This window comes from Phodopus roborovskii, unplaced genomic scaffold, assembly GCF_943737965.1.
Source record: "Phodopus roborovskii unplaced genomic scaffold, PHOROB, whole genome shotgun sequence".
Classification (NCBI taxonomy): domain Eukaryota; kingdom Metazoa; phylum Chordata; class Mammalia; order Rodentia; family Cricetidae; genus Phodopus; species Phodopus roborovskii.
In genome coordinates, this window is record NW_026126439.1 from 1,550,356 (window position 1) to 1,574,238 (window position 23,883).

A 23,883-nucleotide genomic window follows, 5' to 3' on the forward strand; every position below is an offset into this window, starting at 1 on the left:
ATTACCTTTGCATGTAGTTTGCTGGGCATGAACCAAAATAACAAGGGATGATGTTGAAGCTCTGGAATGTGACAACCAGTGGCCCAACACTATCAAAGGGGAGGAGATAAGAACAGACATGTCCTTTGGTAAATAACTTCTTAAGGGCCAGTCACCACCCGGCTTTAACCCCTACATATGGTGAGGGATAAGAATCTTCTCACTAGCTGTCTGAACTTCATGAATCTGGAAAGTCAACCATAGATCTTTGATCTATTTTCACACTGCTTTTTGCTATTTGTTCTCCTTAACCCTTGTGGGTATTTCACACCTGTCAATTCAATCTTATTCTGTCCACTTATAAGACAATTGAACGGGACTCTTTTTTTTATTATTATTATTTGGTTTTTCGAGACAGGGTTTCTCTGTGGCTTTGGAGGCTGTTCTGGAACTAGCTCTTGTAGACCAGGCTGGTCTCTAACTCACAGTGATCCACCTGCCTCTGCTTCCTAAGTGCTGGGATTAAAGGTGTACACCACCAACACCCAGCTTGAATGGGACTCTTAAACTGCCTGGTCCTGTTGACTAGTAAAAATCTCATTGTGCAATTTTCTTTGCAAAGAAGACTAGTTTATCCATTCTCTATTGCCCCATTGGTAATTTTACCTAATCTTTACACTTGACAAACACATACTTTTTAGCAAGATAAAGAATAACAATAATACCTGCGTTTGTACTAAACTATGTTGAGGTTATACATGCACTCATTCTCAATATCTCTCCCAAAACACAGTTGAACCAACCTTGTGTGGGGTGAAGGTGACCTGAACTTCATTTCTGTCCTCTTTAGTTTTATAGTCTTCTTATAATCAACATAACTTTAGAGAAAAAGACAAAGCCAAGGATAGCAGCTGTACAGAGGGACTGCCTAGGATTATATTAATAAACACTGCTGAAAAAGAAACAATTATCTCTAAAGAGTTTATATTTAAAATAAAAGCAACAATAGCAATAATAGTATTAGTGTACATATAGTCAAGCATCGAGATAAACTTCTGTTAAGGCCTGACCTACAACTTCAGATTTCCGTGTAAAGAGGAGATTATCTGATGGAAGAGAGCCAAAGTCACAGATTGTTACAAAGTAGCAACCTACCAAATATTTATATTTTTAGTTATAGTGCTTCTTTTTTTATGTATTGTTGAATACCAAGCCTCAAATACCTGAGATATTTGACACTGCTGTCTGTTCTGCTCTTAGAATCTCCCATCTCTAATTTCCAGGCTATATTATGCTGACTCCGAAATTGGGTCTCTAGCTAAACCCTCTCCTTGGAGCCTTAAACTCTCATATGGAATTGCACAAGAAAATGTACACCTGGATCCTAACTGCTTTAGTTTCATTTCTATTGCTATGATAAAATACCTGGGCAAAAAGCAACCTAGTAGAGAGGGGGTTTATTTTAACTCAGAATCCCAGCAAAGTCCATCATTGTAAGGAAGTCAAGGAAGGAACTTGAAACAGCTAGTCTCTGTCAAAAGGGAAGTAAGTACACATATATATTTGCCTGCTCACTTGCTTGTTCTTAGCTAGACTTCTCCTCTCTTAGACCATTCAGGACCCTTGCCTAGGGAGTGGTGCTGTTCACAGTTGGGGGAGGGGATCTTCCCATATTAATTAATTTAAAAAAATCTCTCTAGGACATTGTGAAATGGTTCAGTGATTATACGCATTTAATGCTCTTCCAGAAGACCCAGGTTTGACTCCCAGCACCTTTCTGGCCTCCGTGAAAACAATGTGGTCTGTTAAATGCAGGAAAAACATTCAGACATATGAAATGAACTTAAATAGCGCCCCCAAGATATGCCTACCGGCCAATGCAATATAGATTCCCCTTGACTGAGATGCTCTTCTCAGCCTATCCTACACTGTGTCCAACTGACAATTAAAGCTAGCCACCACAGTAAGGCAATATATCCAAAATGGGTCTCATTGATGAAAATCTTCCTTCTGTGTGACACAGTGCATTGGTTACTTTTTTGTTGCCGATCAAACACCGTGAAGACAATTTATAGAAGAAAGAGTTTGTTTGCATTTATACTTCCAGAGAAAGAGTTTATGATGGGGGAGGTATGACAGCAGTCAGCTGGAGCAGAAGGCCTAAAGATCACCTCTTCAGCTGCAAACACACAGCAGGAAAAGCAGACAAACTGGGGTGCAAGGATAGGAACTCTCAAAGCCCACACCCAGATTTCCTCCAGCAACATTACCCCCTAAAGGTTCCATACTCTCCCAAACAGCACTGCCAACCAGGATCAAGTATTCAAAGGAACAAGCCTTTCGGGGACATTTCCCATTCAAGCCACCATACCCAGTCACCACGTCAAAGGCTGGGAGGGACTCTTCTCTTCTCCCAAGGCCTGGAAGCCACACAGTTTCTTTCCACCACCCTCCTTTCTGACTTACTGAAAGAATCTGTTGTCTGTTTTCCTGTTTCCCACCTCACCCGGTGAAAGTCCATGTGCAAACTGGAATTCCACAGAGTTATTTTCCTTCTGATCTTCAACAGTGATGCCTACTCTGGATGGGAACTCTAGGCTGGGGAGGAGTGAGCTTAACTTCTCTGAAAGGGATCAAGTGTTAAATTGATCCTGCTTTTCCAATATTTGTGTGGAATGAATGGCGTTCTGAAAACCACAGTCATCTTGAATTATGTGTGGCCATGCTGCTTTAGTGAAAAGGTAAAAAGACATGAACATGTACACAGTCAGGGGAGGACCTGGGGGACAAGCACTCACAGATCTCCAGATGAAAGGACACAGGAAGGCAGGTTGATCCTGGGGCTTTGTTGGCCAGGCAGTCTATGGAGCTCTCAGTTTACTGAGAGACAGTTTCAGAAAAGTACCTGAAAGAAACTAAAGAAGACACTGATGCTCACTTCTGGCCTCCACCATGCATGTGCACACATGCACTCACCTGTACATGAACACACACACACACACACACACACACACACCTCTCTCTTACACACACACACACATTAAATATATTTTCAGGGGTTCAAGTCTGTCTGTGTATGGGTACTCTCTAAACAGAGTTGAACATTAATAATTAATTATTAATCAGATAAAAATAAGGGTCTCACTTAGGGTCTCAACCCTCCAAATCACCCAGCCTTTCAAACATGCTGCTTTCTCATTTGCAGAGAATTCTTATGTGACATTCTGGGAGTGGGTGGGGGCTCTCTCGGCACATCAAAGCACATTCTTTCTTGTTTAAGCCAGTGTTTATCCAACATAAGGCAAAGGAGAATGTGGACTGTTGCCTGTGTCTGTGTCCAGGGCTGCAGGACTGGCTGTTTCAAGCACAGGCTGGCCTTCAGCTGTCCCCTGTTGTCTTTCTTTCCCATTAACAAAGAGACTCCTAACTCAGAAGCCAGGTAGGAAGTAAGGGGTTCAAGATGATATGTGCCTGAAGACACAAACAAAAGATGGTCTGGCTTGGCTAGAGCTTTGAGTCAGAAATAGATGCCTGGGAGGAGAGGAGACAAAAAGTCTTGGCGGACTTGAGAGATCCTCCAGGAGCCCATGAAAGTGGGGCCGGCACCAAGAGGTTAATGGCTCCAGGGAACATTCCTTGCAATGAGCTCTTCTCATTGCCCAGCTTCACCCATGTTCACCCTGGGGGAGTTCTGGGTCAGCATTTGTCTCAACACTTTAGCACCTCCAACGCCAAGCCAAGCCACGTGTGCCCCAGACCCCTGCTGCTAACGAACATGAGACTGTTCACAAATGCCCTTTACAGGTGCTGAAGGACCATACTTACCTCTTGCATTTCCCTACAACTCCAGAACTTTTCAAACATTATGAGGAGCCAATTCTTTTACTTCCTTCTAGTCTCAAGCCATGAGGCAATATTTTGCATGTAATAGCATCTTGACAGACATAAATATCAACTTCTCTAAATGGAGGGGCAATTCCAAGTTTGTTTCATATTATTTCTGTAGAATCACATGAAATAAAATAAAATATTGGCAGAATTTCACAAGGGAGAGTAAGAATTTCAGCGGCTTTTACATCACTCTGTTCCATCATCACTTCCTAGACTTATGAATTGTTGAAACATACTGAAAAATGTCACTGGCCCTCCCTGTTTCATGCATTACAGAGAAAAGAGAAACTTTTTAAACACTGGATTTTTCTCACAGGAATTGGCCTCGCTTGTCACACATAGTCCTATCACAATCTAGAGTCAAGCCTTGAGTGGGTGGGTGGCCCACCCATGGATACTGCTCCAGGCTGACTGTTACTGAGTTTTTAATTCTCATAGCTCTGCTTGCTAGCTAAACAGGCCTAAGTTCCCACCCCCAACATTATAGCATCTCACCACCCCTACACCTCCTTCTCAAACTGTGCCCCTGAGGAGCCAGTGTGTGTCTTGGCCCTACATGGCCAGAGCAGATGTCTCTCCCAGAATTTCACCTTAAAACTCAGGATGGAGTGGCCATCTCAGATGGGTTGAGCCTTTTCGTTAACCAGAGGAAAACCATGCAGCAATAACTTATTGCTTGACTTACCTGGTCCTACTGGCTAGGGTGCTGAAGGAGGCTGTTTGTTGGGGAGGGAAGCAATGAACTCCACCCTCAGCAATAAATGGAACAGACCCCATGGGAAGGGAATAACACCTTCAAAGGGGCGTGTCTTTAAAAACTCTCAGGATGGTGTGAAAGGAAAGGGCAGGTGAGGTGGAGAGGAGCCCCAAAGGTTTTATCCTGGGGAGGCTGCCTGCCTCCCTGACAGCTTGATGTATTTCAGGGGTGGAAACTGCTGACACAACTCTTTCTAAGTTAGCACATTTGGTTGGCATCCTTGTTGTTGGCGTCGAAACGTTCTTTCTGAGCCTGTCTCTACTCACTCTTCTCTCTAACACACTTATGTCTGGGTCTACACTCTTAATAAGGAAGTCAAAGTGTCCTGTTGTCAGGGCTCCCAGGGGAAACAACAAACAGACAAACAAACAAAAAAATTCAACACAAAATGTTAAGATGGCTTTGGAAGAAAGAGGAGACTCAAACTGTCCTCCGTGAAAGCTGGAAAACACCATCAGTGTTTCTAGTCTCTCTGCAGCCTCCACGTGCCTGAAAACCTCACTATCAAGACATTTGTTAGTGTGCACAGCTAAAGAGACTGTCAAGTGGCTGGAACAGGAGCAGCAATGGGAAGTCTCCATGTACATTTGGCAACACTCTGCCCTGGTTCCAGTCAGGGTGGCACTGACGTCTCCACCCTGCCCAGTGAGGGATTTTGCTTGAAGAGACATCCCCGGGGGATATCTTGGGTGTTAGGAACAGGGTTTTATCCTTGAACAATGTCTTGAGGAGGTCAATTTTTAGTTCAAGGAGTCTCCTCTGAGAGCTCAAGTAGAAGCAATAGAAGGGAACTACTCATTTCTGAGGTCTGTAGCAAATATTAAACTGTCCATCTGTAGTTTAAATGTTGACTATGAACCTTGGGCAAGTCACTTCATCTCTCAGAGTCATAGTGACATCAGCATACAATTAACTCTTGCTGGGTGTTGTGAATATTAGAGTTAGTGTCTGAAACCACCTGCATTATAAGAGGCACTGGTGGTGCGTCACAGTCGTACTGGGCTGTGGTGATGCGACATTATGATGAAAGTATCTCTTACATTCTAGCTCTTGCACCCAAAGTTGATAATACATCCTGTGGTCACTTAAGACTGCCGTGGTGGTAGTGTACACCTTTAGTCTCAGCACACTGGAGCAGAGGCAGGAGGATTTCTGGTTCAGTGATTTTTGGATGATATATGGAAACAGAATCCCTTCTTTCTCCCAATGAAATCATACAGGGTACCATACTCTGTTCCATAAGATGAACAGGGCAAAGCTCTGGTGGATACAGGGCAGACAGCTTTGACTCTTGCCAATGCTTTGCCCCACTTTCATGCAAGAATTCCTGAAGTTCTTGGACAAAGTTCCAGGACAATTAACAATAGTGAAATGTCTGATCTACTTATGTCAGAGACCTAAAGGACACAGCTGGAACTCAAAGGCTAGGAAAGCATGCTCACAATGGGACGAAATAGGTCCTCTACACACAGTGATCCTTGTTCATTCTGGGGCCTGATCCTTGATCACCGGGACAAGCACAATGCCTCTGCCTCAACATTTCCCTGACTCCCAGCTGATTCATCACAGCCACCTGAAGTCTGCTTTGAAAAAGCACAGCCCTTCTTTTTCCCTGGACCTAACAATCACAAACTAATATGGCTTCCCCTGTTACATTAGTATTTCTGCATTTGTTTACTGCCTTATTTGTCTATCTGTATGGATCCTCATAGTGACCAAAGAGCAAGTTATGGAACAGTGTGCTAAGTGAAGTTTCTGTGGAGGTTTGAACACTGTGAGAACTATATTCCAAAGGAGGTACCATAGCAGATGTGGAACTTTGAGATGGTCCCCCTCAGTGAAAGTAACAACAGTGACTGAAGGGCTGCTGAGGTGGGTCTTCTTCAGGGACAGTGTGTGGCTCCACTCCCCAAAAAGGAGTCCCACCCTGGCTCCTTTGTGGCAAGTCTTCAGGGAAATAAGAGGCTTTTGAGTGAGCTGTTGATACAGTATTAGAGTTCCATACCCACACCTGGGATAAGGTAAGATGTCCCAATCCTAGAGAGCTCCAGGGCATTCCTCTGCTACATAATGGTAGGATTTATGGTAGCTGATGCAGCAACAGAGTGAAGGATGAAGTCTCATCTGGTATGAAGGGCAAAAATGATGCAGGGGCCTTTCAGACCAGATATGACTCCCACTGGAGAAAGTCAGTATTGAGCCATCTTAGTTGTTCCCACAAAGATTACTCATATGGGCAAGAAGCTGAAGGTGTGGCTGGACTTCTAAGATTGGAGGAAGAACCATATGGAATAGAGGTTTGTTTATTTTTGTTGGTGGAAAGGGAGTGATTGATCAGCCACAGAGCCAGGGGTACATTCAAGGTTGAAAGCACTTTCCCATAGTTGTACATCTTGAATATCTGTCAAGCTAAGAGACCAAGTGGACTGGACTTATTACCAAAGTGAGTTCTGTGGCTTGGACCCCTCTCCTTGATTCTACCCCAAAGATATAAAAGTTCATGTACCAGGATGGGGGAAAGGGAGATGATGTGACAGGAAAATGACCATGACGCGTCCTGCCAGTATCATATCCAAGTTGGAGCAAGCATGAACCCCGACTTCACACTAGAGCTGGTACTGAACATTTTATGATTGGATTGAGGTTCCTCATACTACTCAGTAGTAATCAGAAAACTCATCAAACTCCCTGAGGCTTTCAACTAGTCACTGAGGAAAATCAGTCCCACCATCTAAGTTAAAGGGACAGTGGGAGACAATACCAGTGACATTATAATGACAAGGTTGGATTCTTATTCAACATTCAGAGTTCACATGTGGCCTTTTCATCATTAAGGGTTATAAATATATCAGTTCAAATAGTTATATGATATAAATTATTAGGAAATTTACTGGTTCATGAAACTGGGAAGTCTAGGGGAAAAGCAGTTTCTAGGAACTCAGCTGAAGACATTGGTTTATTGCACTCATCTTCCCATGCAAATGGGCTTTATTTGTGCAGAGGACACATCCCAGGCAGGCAGCCATAGGCTGAAGAACCTCAGCTGAGCTTGAAAAGAAAAAGATTTTTCAAGTTCTTCTATGACTAAAACCTTAGGATGTCTGTTTGGTTATAGTAGCCTGTCTTGGGTCATGTAGTCACCAGTCCAAAACCCAAGGAGCAAGGAACTTGATTGACAGGCTCCCCAGAGCCTGTGTGGGAGAGTTAGGATTAACTGAATGACAGAGAAAACTCATCAGACAGAACAGCATCCACCATCATTATCCACATTGTGCAGAGCGAGAGAGGGTGCATGTACACACACACACACACACACACACACACACACACACACACACACACACTGAAGCTCATTGATGTCAACTGAATATTCTTCCTATGTGACAGGAAGTATTGACAGTTACAATAATTAACATCTCCCTCCTGGGGACCTTGGATTTGCCCTCCCTCCATCACAGAGAGATGGGTTCTCCTCCACTAAAGATCTGCTTATCAAAATTGTGTACATTTTCAAAGCTCATATCAAATATTCCCTCCCTGCTGAAGTTGTACATGATTTCCAAAAGTGGAAATTACTCCATCCTTGACTGATAGTTGTCAGCATTGTCAGAGTCATCTGGGCTATGGGTTCAAATGCTGCTCCTCCATTCAATAATCCCTGAATGCAAAGACACCAGCTCTCTCCTCTTCTGCAACAATTAGAACTCTTAAAACTCAGAATTCCTGTATCAGCTGTTTCTTCGACAATGAAATTAATGCCTGGCTTTGCATCTTGTACACCATAAAATTCAATTTTATTGAATAAGGCAGAAATTCCCTTTACATGATGCAGTGTTTCAGAAATATGATCATAACTTTTTGAAATCTCTCTCTCTCTTTAAGACCATCTTAATTCCCCTCCCGGTGATTGTGGGTAGAAACTAGTGATTTGCTTCAAATGATTTGAATGGAAGTTCCTGTAACAGTTTGCACCTTTGGATGTAAGGTATACACTGTTCTGTGACCTCTGTCACTCTCTCCCCAAACGCTTATTCTGGGTAGTATGACTCACAACCACCCTGTCAGAGAACATTCAAACAGCCCAGGGAGCACTCACGTGGGAAAGAGCACATGGGTGAGCATATTCCAGACACTCTCTCCAGCCCCAGTCCCAAGCCTTTGGATGATAACACCCCTATGATAGCTTGACAACAACGACTTGAATATGCTAATCTAGGACCTCTCAGCTAAACTGCTACATAATGCTTGATCCATACAAACTGAGTTAATCAATTTTTATTGTTTGTGTGTGCGTTTGTTTTTTTAATAATTTTTAAATTAGCATGTAAGATATTAGACATCATTATAGCATTTCTGAACAAAGTAGATCTTAGTAGATTCCCTTTCCGTCATCATCTCCACCCTCACCCCATCCCCAGTCTCCTCTTGTAACTTCTAATCTCTTTTCCATTTTCATTCACACATGTCCTCTTCCCCACACCCTTCCTCAACATTTTTTTTTATTTACTTTTGGCCTCCATTATATTGGACCACAATTTGTTATACAGCAACATGCAATGAAGACACATATCTACACATAAATCTAGTGAGGATTTTTAACACAAGGTATCTTAACCTGGGTTCCCAGGAGACGGAGTGTGAAGAAAGCTAATGAGCTACTGTGTCCATGTGGGAAGCAGGGAGGATAGAGAGGAGGAAGGATGGGGAGCAAATCCTAGAATGCATTTCTGAGGCATCTCGGGGATGGCCTCAATTGCAGCTGACTTCTTCATATTGTGGGGCCGATCTGAAAGGCATCTCGTGTTAATTTGTTCAGGGGAAGGAAGTGAAAAGGACTTATCCATCAACTCCACCTTCTTAGTTAAGGGCTCCTAGCAGCACATTAACTTTCCATAGTTCCTGGGTATGTTTACATAATTGTCCTAGTCAGGTTCTTGTCACTATAAGAAGTATATAAGGTAATCAACTTATAGAGCAAAAACATTTATTTGGATTGTAGATAGAGGTTTGGGTCCATGATCAGTTAGTCCTGTTGATTTTTGGTCTTGTTAAACACGTGGTGGAGTAAAACCAATCATTTCATGACCAGGAAATGAAGGAGAGAAGAAGAAGCTGTTGTAGCATCATGATACTCTTCAAGAGCATGGCCCTAGTGACCCAAAGACCTCCTCATAAGTTCTGACTCTTAAAGATCACACAGCCTCCCAGTAGAGCCATTCCCGAGACCAAGTCTTAAATATGTAGACCTTTAGGATCACTTAAGATCCCCATACAAGGCCCCTGGGTCACATGCCTCAGAATAAACCTTAAGGGCTGTATCAAGTAAACTCAGATGCTTAAGTAGTAGAATTATGTCCTGTCAAGAGAAAACCAGAGTTAAAAGACATGAAAGGAGGAGGTTATTATAGGATGGAAATCCAGCAAGAAGGAAGTAAGCAGTGGCTTCCAACTAGGTCCAGGTGGGGGAAGGGCTCCATGACACCTGTGTGTGTGTGTGTGTGTGTGTGTGTGTGTGTGTGTGTGTGTGTGTTTGAGTGTGTGGGGGAGCAGTGAGGCAGGCACACAGAGAATGAAGCTGACTTTCTGTCCCACAAAGCTTCATGCACAGGCATTATGAACTTACAAGGCCTAGTGATGGGAGATGTCATTCTGTATATGTTTCTCATACTGGTTAATGAATAAAGCACTGTTGGCCAATAGGAAAGGAAGATAGGAGGGACTAGGAGACAAGGAGGAAATAGGAAGGAGGAAGAAGGAACATGGAGAGTCTGGAGAGAATAGAACCGCCAGCCGCCTCTCGCTGGTAAGACCACATGGAAATACATAGAAATGGGTTAATAATTAACACAGAGCTAGCCGATAAGAAACTAGTAACTGGCCAACAGAATTATATCATATACAGAGTCTCTGTGTGTTATTTGGGGCTGGCGCAGCGGCGGGACAAGACTCGGCGGCGGGCGGAAAAAACCTTACTCCTTACAGCCTAGTCCTCATCTTTTATGCCCCAGATAAATACTTCTTTTTTTCCTGAATTTTTAAAATTTTTTTTCTCATTTTACTTATCAATCCCAGTTCCCTCTCCCTCCCACCTTCCCATTCCCACCCAACCCCCCATCCTATTACCCATCACTCCCCAGGGAGGGTGAGGCCTTCCAGAAAGGATCATCAAAATCTGTCATTTGGGGTAAGGTCTAGGCCCTCTCTCATGTCTCTAGGCTAAAGGATTATCCCTCCATGAGGAATGTGCTCCCAAAGTCCTTTCATGCACCAGGGATACATCCTGCTTCCACTGTCAGAGTTCCCTTAGACTGCCCAGGCCTTCTAACTGAGACCTACGTTCAGGGGGTCTGAGTTGGTCTCCCAGATATCAGTCTGGGGTCCATGAGATCCTCCTTGTTCAGGTCAGCTGTCTCTGTGGGTTTCTCCAGCCTGGTCTTGACCCTTTTGCTCATCACTCCTTCCTCTCTGCAACTGGATTCCAGGAGTTTCTACTCAGTGTTTAGCTGTGGGTGTCTGCTTCTGCTTCCATCAGCTACTAGATGAGGGCTCTAGAATGGCATATGAGGTAGTTATCAATCTCATTATCAGGAAAGGACATTTAAGGTAGCCTTTCCCCTATTACTCAGATTGTTAGTTGGGGTCATCCTTGTAGGTCTCTGAACATTTCTTTAGAGTCAGTTTTCTCTTCAAACCTATAATGGCTCCCTCTATTATGACATTTATTTTCTTCCTCTCCTCTATTCCTCCCCTGATTCAATCTTCCTGCTCCCTCATGTTCTCCTCTCCCCTCCTCTTCTCCCCTTCACTTTCTCCTAGCTCCCTCTCCTCTCACGCCCCCCCCAACTCCCAATATGCTCAGGAGATCTTGTCCCTTTCCCCTTCTGTGGGGACCATGTATGTATCTCTTAGTTTCCTTGTTTCCTAGCTTCTCTGGTGGTATGAATTATAGGCTGGTAATCCTTTGCTCTATGTCTAAAACCCATACATGAGTGAGTACATACCGTGTTCCTCTTTTTGTAACTCACTCAGCAGGACCAAGTCTCAATTCAAAGGTAACTACTTCTTTGTTGTGCATCTTCCCAGATAAGCCTCCCAAAGGGATAAGGTGTTTTAAGGTACACAGACCAAGATCCAATTCACAAGACAATTCCAATTGGTATGAGTCATTCATCCCAGGCAGGGGGAAATACGCCATGACTCCTTTATCTAATCAACTGCTTATGCTTTTCCTTGGAGAAGGTCATGTCCCAGGTGACCAGCATCCTTCTACCATGAGACCCAACTTATCAGCTCTCCTCTTCACTCTGAGCTTCATAAAGGCTTCTAAACAACCATCGGGGAAGAAGGCAAGGTTTACTCTGCACTGCACAAGCAGATGTGTGCAAGCTGTGGATGGCATGTGGAAGTCAGGACCTTTCTACAAGAGATTTAACTTCAACTGTGCACCTGAATTTTTAATGTGCCACATGGATTGCAACACTTTCTTCCTGCCTTATGATTAGAGGGGTTTCTGTCCAGAATGTAATTGAATAGTTAAAACTAAGTTTATGTCTAAGAGTGGAATTGCTGAGTCTTGAGGTAGACTGATTCCCATTTTCCTGAGAAACTTCCATACTGATTTCCAAAGTGGCTGTATGAGTTTGTACTTCCACCAGCAGTGGAGGAGTGTTCCCCTTTCTCCACATCCTCTCCAGCATAAACTGTCCTTGGTGTTTCTGATTTTAGCCATTCTTACAGGAGTAAGACGGTATCTCACAGTTGTTTTAATTTACATTTCCCTGATGGCTAAGGATGTTGATCAATTTCTTACGTGCCTTTCAGCCATTTTAGATTGCTCTGTTACTCCACTTTTTAATTGGATTATTTGGTGAAGATCTTTTCCCATTCTGTGGGCTGCCATTTTGTCTTGTTGACTGTGTCCTTTGCCTTACAGAAACATATGCCCAAAGGAGGCACATTCATACCACAAGGACATCTGTTCAACTATGTTCATAGCAGCATTATTTGTAATAGCCAGAACCTGGAAGCAACCTAGATGTCTTTCAACCAAAAAATGGATAAAGAAAATGTGGTACATTTACACAGTGTAGTATTACTCTGGGGAAAACAAAACAAAACAACAACAAAAAATGACATCTTGAAATTTCCAGTCAAATGGATGGAACTAGAAGAAACCTTCCTGAGTGAGGTAACCCAGACACAGAAAAACAAACATGGTATGTACTCACTCATATATGGATATAAGACATAGAGCAAAGCATTACCAGCCTATAATCCATAACCCAGAGAAGCTAGGAAACAAGGAGGACCCTAAGAGAGACATACATTGTTCCTTAGAGAAGGGAAAATCGACAAGAACTCCTGAGCAAATTGGGAGCACGAGCATGGGGGAGGGAGGAGAAGAAGAGAGGTAGGAGGAAGGGGAGGGGGGAGGAGAGCACAAGGGATCAGGGAGATCAAGTTGAGGGAAGAGTAAAGAAGGAAAGCAAGAAAAGAGATATCTTAATAGAAGGAGCCATTTTAGCTTTAAAGAGAAATCTGGTGCTAGGAAAATGTCCAGAGCTCTACAAGGATAACTCCAACTAACAATCTAAGCAATAGTGGAAAGGCTACCTTAAATGCCTTCCCCCTATAATGAGATTGATGACTACCTTAAATGCGATCCTATAGTCTTCACCCAGTAGCTGATGAAAGCAGAAGTAGAGATCCATAGCTAAACCCTGAGCTGAACTCCTGGAATCCAGTTGTAGAGGGAGGAGTGATGAGCAACGGGGTCAAAACCATGCTGGGGAAACCCACAGAAAAAGCTGACCTAAGCAAGGGGTAGCTCATGGGCCCCAGTCTGAGAGTTGGAGAACCAGCATAGAACCAGCATAGAACCCAACTCCTGAATGGGAGTGTCAGTTAGAAGGACTAGGCAATCTATGAGGCCTCTGGCAATGGAACCTATAATTATCCTTAGTGCAGGAATGGGATTTGGGAACCCACTCCCCATGAAGGGACACTCTCTCAGACTAGATACATGGGGGGGGGCTAGGTCCTGCCCCAAATGATGTGACAGCCTTTGATGATCCCCCATGGGAGGCCTCAACCTCCCTGGGGATTGCATGATGGGGGTTTGGTGGGGAGGCATGGCGGGGACAGGAAGGAGAGGGACCTGGGATTGGTATGTAAAATAAGATTGTTTTTAATTTAAATATAAAAGGAACTTGTCCAAATAAGCTAAGTTTAATTTTTTAGATTAATATCTGGAATAATATGTAATGTTTACTGCTGAATTGTGATATAGGCATCCCTTAGTCATTTAGAATTTTTTGTTTTTTTGTTTTTCTAGACAGGGTTTATCTGTGGTTCTGGAGGCTGTCCTGGAACTAGCTCTCATAGACCAGGCTGGTCTCAAACTCACAGAGATCTGCCTGTTTCTCCCTCCTGAGTGCTGGGATTAATGGCATAAGGTCTCAGTATGGATAGTCACTGCAGCTTGAGTAGTTTCAGCTACAAAGTTGAAGATATGCCTGGAGGAAGGACGGCTGTCAGGCTCCTCAGCTCACAAAGCAACCTTGGCTTTCTCTCTCTGCTCCTGACTCACTGAATCTGCCATATGACAAGAAGGCCCAGAAGAGAGGACACTGTGAGCATCATATGACTGTCAATTTTCACATTTCAGAAAGGTCTAGAAATGGAAATGCAGGCTATCAAAAACCCTACAACCACACCACATCTCCCTGCTGTATATACTTGTTTTCCATTGCTAATGTCATCTGTGTGTCACCTAGTAGTGACATATACTGTCCATCCTCAAAATCCCTTAGGTAGCAAATGTCCCATGGGGTCACCTTCTTCATCAGCTGAGTCAGAATCACAGAATTCTAGAACAGCAAAGCTGACAGAAATCTTCCTAGGGACAATATAAGTGTTGGCATTTCTGGAGGGCTTACCATGGCCCAGACACTTCAAATATATTTAATCGTCATGCCAACTCTGCCATGGAGGTTTTGCTATTTTCATAGTTCAGATGAAATAAAAAAAAGAAAAACAAACAAACAAAAGACAACAACACAACATGGTTTGGAAAAGGGACTCTATCTGTTTAAGGTTACATGCTGAGTAACCCAGATCTACAAAATCTAAAGCAGTGTGTCTGGAATGAGCAATGTGTGTAAGGTAGTTTACCAAGAATAGTAAGAAAGCTAGCTCATAATTCAATACAGCATATCATGCCCGCTTCAACACATATACTAAAGGGGAACAATGCAGAGAAGTTCTTATGGTCCCTGTGCAATTACAAATACATGAAGTATTCCACATTTAAAAAAAAATATGTCTGTATTTAAAGTAAAATAAGTAGAATGTTCTCTGAAGTGAAGGTTTTATTCAAGAGCAAATAATATAAAATCAGCTTTATTCAGTACCCATGAATGCACTATGGAATTGTACAAATTTAAAGATAAAATATGAAGCTTTAACAAAGATATTCATATGTAAAGCTATTTCTGGTTTTCTTCTGGTCTTGAGGGCTCTGCAGTAGTCCCTTGGCATAGAGAAGATTCTGGTAGAAAACTTTAAAACAGTGGTTCTCAACCTTTCTAATGCTACAACATTAACAATTCTTCCTGGTGTGGTGGCCTCTAACAATAAATTATTTTCATTGCTACTTCATAAATGTAATTTTGCTACTATTATGAATTGTAAATATCTGTTAGGGTCATTCAAGTCTCAAAATGGCTGCGACTCACAAGTTAAGAACCATTGATGTAAAGGCCTGGTCAGAGGCTTCAGTTTCTGCTAAATGGAATTTAGGAGCGGCGCCCCTAGTGGAATAAAAAAGAAACAACATATCCTTGGTTATTACATTTTGTTTAGAGGTTTCAGTGCCCATCACTGAAGAATATAAATTATACAACTTGCCTTTGTTAGGTTTTATGACTATGAAGAGACACCATGACCACAGCAACTCTTTTTTTATATATATATATAATTTTTTTATTTAATTTTATATAACAAAGTCCAATTAAATGAAAACAAACATTTATACACAATATTTGGGAATTTGGGCGTCATTCTTTCCAAACTACTTCCTGCTGGTAAGGGGCGCTGTCTTGGGGGATTCGAAGAAGGTTCAGATATCCTAGCTGTAGTCTGTAGGGCTGTTTTGTCCAGCTGTTTGGAATGTAGGATCAGCGACCACAGCAACTCTTACAAAGAAAGCATTTGAGGTGGTGGCTTACGGTTTCAGAGGTTCAGTCCATTGTCATCATGACAGGGAGCATGGCAGCATGCAGACAGACAGGGTGCTGCAGCCGAGAGTCCTACCTCTTGACCAGAAGGCAGCAGGAAGTCAACTGACTGTCACACTGAGTGATGCTTGAGAAAAAGACCTCAAAGCCTACCTCCACAGTGACACACTTCATCCAATAAGGCCACACCTCCTAATAGTGCCACTCCCTTTGGGGGGTATTTTCTTTTAAAGCACCAAGCAATTCCATGGATTGACCATCCTCTTCTTCATAATTCACTCTCTTGTTTGCAAAGAGTTCAAGTGTAGAGATGAGCACCTGTCATTCAATGAATGAACCAGAGGCAAACTTACCCACCCTCAACCCCTACCCTGAACTACTTCTGGCCCTTCCTACTCAGATCTTTCTTCTCCCATGGGAAGGTTTCCCTCATGAAACGCCCAGAGTCATCCTTGAGGTGGTTCAAATCAATGGAAAAATGATTCTATACTTGGTCTGGGCTTGGCATCTCTCCACAAAGTAAACACAGAATACCTAAATGAATGGAGAGTACATCAGGCCTTCATTTTATAACTCACTGTATTGGCTAGGTTTGTTGTCATCATTGTTGTTGTTGTTGTTTTCCAACAAGACACAACCTAGGGTCATCTTGGAGGAAGGAAACTCAACTGAGAAAATGTCTCCATCACATTGGCAAGTCTGTGGGGGCATTTTTAAAATTAATGGTTGACATGGAGGGGCCCAACCCACTGAGATCAGACCATCCCTGAGCAGGTGGTTCTGGGGTGCATAGGAAAGTAAAATAAACAACCCAGAGGAGCAAGACAGTATGCAATGTTCTTCCATGATCTCTGCTTCAGTTACCGCCTCCAGGTTCCTGCCTGCCCCTACTTCCCTTCTTGCTGCTAGAACAATAAGCTAAAATAAACCCTTTCCTACCTAAGTTGCTTTTGGTCATAGTATTTACCACACTGTGATAAAATTATTGTTGCAAGAAAAGGGAAGCTAAGGCAGCACACACCGTGACCCGGCATCCTGACAGCATTTGAAGTCAAGAAACCCACCAAACAGGCAGAGAAAGCTACAGTCTGGTTAGACTAGGAAGGGAGCCTGTGACCAGGAAGACCTTCAAGCTAAGCTTAAAACGGGAGCTTCTCTAAATGGGGGCTCTTCTAACCCTCTCTGCAGCTGAGCTGCACCGTGCTCAGGTTCCCAGAAACACCTACTTATGGATCACACTAATCTGCTGGCTCTGGTAGTTGCCTTGGCTGGAAGTCTCTCTCCTTGCTCAGCTCTTGCCCACCTCCTCATGACCCTTTAGGCATTATCATCAATAATGTTTTTCTAAAGTTTTTCTGGCCCCTACCAGTCTAAGAACTCCATGTTTACTCCTATACAGTCCACATTCCCCCTACACTGAGGCTTAGCACTGCAGGTGCGTTCTAATGAGCACCACAAGAACATGAGTCTCCAGAGAAAATCCCCAGCACACAATAGGTGCTCTTTAGTTGGTTTCTGACTGAAAATTAAGGATATTCTGAGGCCCCTTTGAGAACTGGGGTACAGGTTCCTGGAAATTCTGCCAGACTAGCAAGCCCATAGCAGCAAAGGGCAGCCTTGGTGATGGCTGAGAAGGGGAAAAGAGCTCATACCCACCATGTGCACTGAGAACCAGCAAGGGAATTGAAAAGGATTTTATTGCTGAACTCAGTCTCCTGGGGGAGATTATTAGGAACACAAGAGCAATGTAACAGATCACTTCAGTTCAAAACCAGAATAGGGACAAACGTGAAAACCAAGCTGGGCAAGCAATGTTATGCCTGCACACCCATCTTAGACAAAGATGTTAGGAAGAAATGCACAAGAACTTAGATACCAACAAACTTAATTCATATACATTATTTTATTTCACTTTACTCATGCATCAAATCCTTTGGGGTGGCAACCAAAGCTAAATTAATAGGGAGTGTAGGAAAGATACTGGAAGGATTTGAAAGTGACTGCCAGGGACTCTAAGTAGAAGAGAACAGTTAGCAGCCATGTTTCAGTGTAGACAGGAGCATGACAGTTATGTGGGATTTCTATTTCAGTTGTAAGAGAGTGGACCTAGCTTTCCTGTCATAGGGAATCTGTTTGTCATATAGCGAGCATTCTCAGAGTGTCTCTGAAGCCTAGTGTAGGTTTATCCAGGGCATTGGATAATGTGATCATCACTATTTTCTCAGTCTGGGCTGCCACTGCTTTCTGGGTCTATATGGCAGCCAGTCTCAGCTAGAAATCCTGTCCTCCAAGGCTAAATTTGATCTGAAAATAGAGATTTTCTTTGTCAAATTTTTAACATCATTATCATCTAATAACCAAGGTTTGATTATCATTGATAATTGATAGATAAGTATGTCCCCACTCAAGAACTATTCCCTGAGCCATAGGGAGGGAATTAATTGACTGGTAAGCATAGGGTGCATGCCCAGAACTGGTGTAGGGTCACTGCCTTAGAATTTCTATTGCTGTGAAGAAGCACCCTGACCATAGCAAGTCTTATACTGGAAAACATTTAATTGGTGCTGGCTTACAGTTTCAGAGGTTTAGTCCATTATCGTCACAGTGGGAAGCATGGCAGCATGCAGGCAGACACCATTGCTGGAGAGTTAGCTGAGGGTCCTACATCCAGATCAATAGGCAGCAGGAAGTGAACTCGCTCTAGCTTTTGACACCTCAAAGCCAACCCCAAAGAACCTCCAACAAAGCCATGCCCACTCCAACAAGGCCACACCTCATTCGTAATAGTGCCACTCCCTATGAGCCTATGGGGGCCATTTTCTTTCAAATCCCCACACACCCCCCCAAACCACATGGTCTGGCAATCAAGTGTCACAAAAGACACTCTGATAAAAGCTTGAGACAGTTGCCATTACAGGGCAGTGTCCCTGTCCATTCTTCATATGAAAGCAACGAGGAAGAGCTAATGCAGGACCAAAATCAGCTCTGCTAATTTTGTTCTGGACTCCATCTGTTTGCCAGGAAGCACTGATGGAATTTGGGATGGGAAGACTCTTCCTTGTGTAGAGTTATGCCAAACATTACAGCACATCACACAGTATTCTAACCTTTGTGATACCTGCCTCCCATTGCAGCCACAATTAAACATGCTTGCACACATACTCAAAGGTCCACTTAGGGGGCAGTAGCACCCCTGTTTGAGAGTTCCACACCTCCCAGACCTGTGACACAGAGAGAGTCTAACTCCTTAGAGGATGCAGTGTGTGGAGATGATCTAGTTCACTGCTTGGGCCAGTTCCTGTGGCCTGGAGGACAAGGGCTGAGTGAAGATGGAAGGGAGAGTTTCTATGACACAACAGTGTTCCCAAAGGTCTAGGTATTAACAGTTAACAGAATAGCACTGATGGGGGTGGTAGACCCTTAGGGAATTAGAACCTAATGGGGGGGTTCTTAGATCAGTAGAACCATGCTCTTGAAGGGGATTGTGGGACCGAGGCCCCTTCCTCTCCAGTTTTGCTTTCAAGCTGTCCTCACCAGACACTCAAAGTTAGGGTTACCTGATGTGGGAGCAGGATCTCTACAAACCTTTAATTCTAAGAAGGAATACTCAGTTGCCCAGGTAATTTATTATAATCATGCAAAGCTGGTTAATGCACCAGGGAATGCACCCTGGGATGGTGAGTGTGAGCTTGGAGGTAGTAGGTTTCCATTTCCCCGTAACGTTTCTCTTCTTTAAGAGTGACACCACAGAAACACCTCATTGTGATAGTCAGGATTTAGTCTGTTTTTTTCTCCTTTACTTGAGTAAAATATGAAACAATAGCACAAAATGGCATTAGGTGTGTTACATAGTGCTAACAAAGACACAAAGAGGTTTTGAAGGGTGCTCAATTCCTATTAGAACAACTGTAAGATCAAACTCTTCCCTCTTCCACTAGAAAATGTCTATCAGAACCTCTGCATATGAGGTTTTAAGATAGAATTTAATGTTTAAATTGACACACAAAAAATGGAAATCTTGGCTAAACTTCTATTATCCCTTCTTTTCTTTTCTTTCTTTCTTTCTTTCTTTCTTTCTTTCTTTTTTTTTTTTTTTTTTTTTTTTTTGAGACAGGGTGTCTCTGTGCAGCCTTGGCTGTCCTGGAACTTGCTCTGTAGACCAGGCTGGCCTTGAACTCATAGAGATTGGCCTGTCCTAAGTGCTGGTATTAAAAGTGTGAGCCACCATTGCCCAACCAAACATCTGTAGTGTACTTGATAATATAATACATTTGTCTAGACAAATTAAGTTAAGGAGTGGCAGCCTAAGGGGTACTATAAATGACTCCTAAGATTGCTCCAACCAAAAGCTGAGTCTATGCTTCCTCTTCCCTAGGTTAGAGTGACAGAATGGTCCATGACACTGAGCTTCTGACTACCCCTGGGAAACAGAGGAACAGAGGTTAAGGCAGAACTGGCTTCACATTGTCACATTAGCGCTGCCTGGAAGGAGCGGTGGCAGATCTCACAAAGCCGTCCTGGTTTCCTCATGTCAACTCCTCTTTGGAGATATGCTTGCCGAGACAGTTCTGTCTAGGGTCATTTCTGTGAAGCATCGGATCCCTATTGTGAATGGCATTAGGTATAACAGCCTCTACCCACAAAGCCACGTTAAATGAGAACTGCCACAAGTGTGGGTGCCAGAGCAGGTGTCCCTGCTGCTGGATGGCCCCAGCTCACCTGGCAGTGCTGTCATGGAGCTTCTCTGCATTTCCATTTGACAGCTACTGGAGCCAGCAAGCTCACTGAGATATTTCCACGCCATCAAGTACCCAAGAAGCAATGGTTTCTGTTTCATGTTAGAAGGGACTGGCATAAACTCTAGGCCATAGCTTAACTTAAAACATGTACATTCTATGGAGCACCAGAGGCTTGGGAAACTTTATGGCAATGCACAAAAAAAAGGTGGAAAAGTGGACTTTGTCCTTGTCAGAAAGTCCAGAGGGTCTGTTGTGCCTTACTCTTACAAAGAAATAAATAAATCCTTTCCTGGCACCAACACCCCTTTCTTCTGGGCATCTAAAGCATTCTGCCCATCATTAAGCATAAAGTAAGGTTTCTGCTGCTTGTTTGCAAGGGCTCATGGGAACAAACATTCCTAAGAGTGCTGGAACATTGGGGATAGAGCCACCCCCAACCTTGTTGCTGTGGTAGAGTGCACACCACTGTTTCCCCCTATTTTTCTGCTGTATTGCTGGGCCACCAACACTTTCTTAATCACCTGAATGCAAATTAAAGCAAGGGCCCTCCCACTTCTCATGGTTCTTGTTATGCCAATACTCCACACCACACTTTCAGACGTATCTGAGCACCCTTGCTTAGGACAAATGCCCAGCTGGCAGATAGATTCACTTTCTGCCTCCACAATTATGCAGATGACTGAACACATTGAAGTTAGTGACATCAACCCTCTACTCACGGTGTTCTCTGTATACTTGTTGGAGTACACTGCCATTTTGTGATTATAATTAACACTTGATGACTACATTGCCTTTTCATCTTGCCAGTGCTGATTCAGATCTATGTCCAAATACTAAACAGTAGTCTCCAGAAAGACTGGTAGAAAGCTAATTCCCAATATTCCCAACCTGACCCTCCTCTCTCCTTCTCTCTCTCCCTCCCTCCCTCCCTCTCCCCCCCCACACCCTTTGCCTACCAGAATCATTACTGTTCATCTCCCTTTCCCTTCACCTCATCCTCACACAACAAATCCGGCGGGACACGCTTCCCAGTGCCCTCACCACTCTGCGCTGTCACCCAGAAGCCACCACCCAGCCTCACTCAGTTCCTGTCACCTGGTTGTAGATCCATCTCTAGTGAAGCAGCCTTCTTGTGTGATGTTTCTAACACATGAATCTGACTGCATGCGGCATTACCTCCTTCCAGTGCTCTAAGCTCCCATCATTGCTGACAGAGTCCAGAGTCTCTGAGCTTTGTTTTTCCTCTCCTGGCCATCAGATCTCATAGGCTCACCTCTCTTTAGCATCAACGAATAGTACTGCTTCTTTTTTCATATGCTTGCCTTTATTCCCACCACCTGAAATCTTTCCCATATCATCCATTTAATAAATCACTGTTTACATCGTGTTCTCTCTCTCTCTCTCTCTCTCTCTCTCTCTCTCTCTCTCTGTGTGTGTGTGTGTGTGTGTGTGAGACACATGGGGGGGGTCAAAGGAGAGGAGACATTGCTCTCCTTCCACATGCATTCCAGGGATCAAATCCAGGTCAGCAGGCTTGCTAACAAGCACCTTTCCCCACCGCACTAACCCCAGACAAGCCTCTAAGTCCAGATGTCAAGTCAAGGTGACTAGCACAGCCACTATAAATTTGGGGAGACTCTAGGCCACCTTGAATTGTCTTATCTGGGAAAACATTGGTGGCTTACATGATTGATATCTATGTATTAAAGGAAAAAGACACTTGATCCTAATGTTGGGATTATATAAGTTTATGTAAAAGTAAGAATGAAATCATCTTTAAACTCAATTCTTTGTAACTAGGAATATTGATTCTTACCTTTGTGTCAGTTGAACCATGTCAATCAGAGCTGAAGGTGACAAATTAGCTCTATTCTTCATGAAGACCAAGGGCTCTGCATTACATACCAAAGTCCATAGAACCTGCTTTTGTCTCCTTAAGCAACACAAATAAGGCTCCCACAATTTTTCCTGGCTTTATTTTTAGTAATCATTATGATTCCCTTTCTTATGAAAAATTACTACCGAGGTATTGTTCTTTTTTTTTTTTTCCTAAACACAACTGAAATTGCACATGGTAGGGAAGTTTTTAATTAGTCCATTGCTAGCAGGAACTGTGTGTGCTCCCTGCAGGAGGAGCCTAATAAATTACTTGGTAATCTCCATCGGAGGCTTTGTGTAGGAAAATGCTCATTAGTCTGCACCAGCAGCCAGCCGCTCCCATGAAAGGGTTCAGAAACGTGCTGTGGTAGGTATAGCTCAAGCTGCTTGGAACAGAACTTCCAAGGCAGTGAAAGCAAACAGGCCTGGGGTATGAGGGAAGCCACGTGGATCTGAGCTACAGTGTCTGGGGACAAAAGAACTCTGGGGATCTTCATATGGCCTCCTCTTTCTCACTCCACTTCACTAATGGTGAAGCTCTTCTCCCACCCCCAAAGACATCAATTTCCAGATCACCCCAATGTCCCACCCTACTTTTCCAAGTGTGGAGACATCAAATGCTTCAGAAATGGCTGTCACAAACAAATACTGTTTATGCTACCCTATTTAGAAGGACAGACAGAGATAAGGAAGATGGATGCAGACTAGTTATGTTAGATGAGAGCTTTAAGATGTTAGATCATTCTGCTCAGGAAACATAGTGTGTGATATGCAGAATCACTGAGAGCAAAGAGAAAGCCTGCCAATGCCATTATTTTATCATGAGGGGGTCCCTGAGCTGCTCTCAGGGACAATCTGTTCCACTGACTTTAGTTCTGTTAGTTGCACCGAGGTAGCTTTATCAGGACATTTGGATGTCCTGCCAAAGGCAGAGGATTTGAAACCCAGGAGAGAATCGGGTAGGAGGATGAGCCAATAAAGCCAGGCTTTCTAGGCAAGGAGGGTAAGGGCAGGGAATAGCAAACAGCAGAGCTCAGATGCCTACGGGCATTTTCACAGTTATTTGCTGTAGGACATCCATAAAGCCCTCTGTTCAGCTGCCCTAGAAAACTGTCTCCTAGAGGCAGAACTGAGACCAGAATTTGTGTGCACTTGTTGAAGAGATTGGTAGGAGAACAAGAGAAACCAGTTTGGGACAAGGAAGTAGTCCATGGAGAGTGGGATCACAGGCAAAGTCCAGGCAGATCTTGTAGGAGGGCCCTGGGGAAGAGCCAGCCAGGGTGAGGGTCAGGCCTTGGGGACTAAGTTCCCAGCTCTTCTGGTTCTCTGCTGTGGAGGAAAAATGACTCCAGTAGGCAGCGGAAGAACATCAGATACTGATGCCACGGGGATGGAGTAGAGC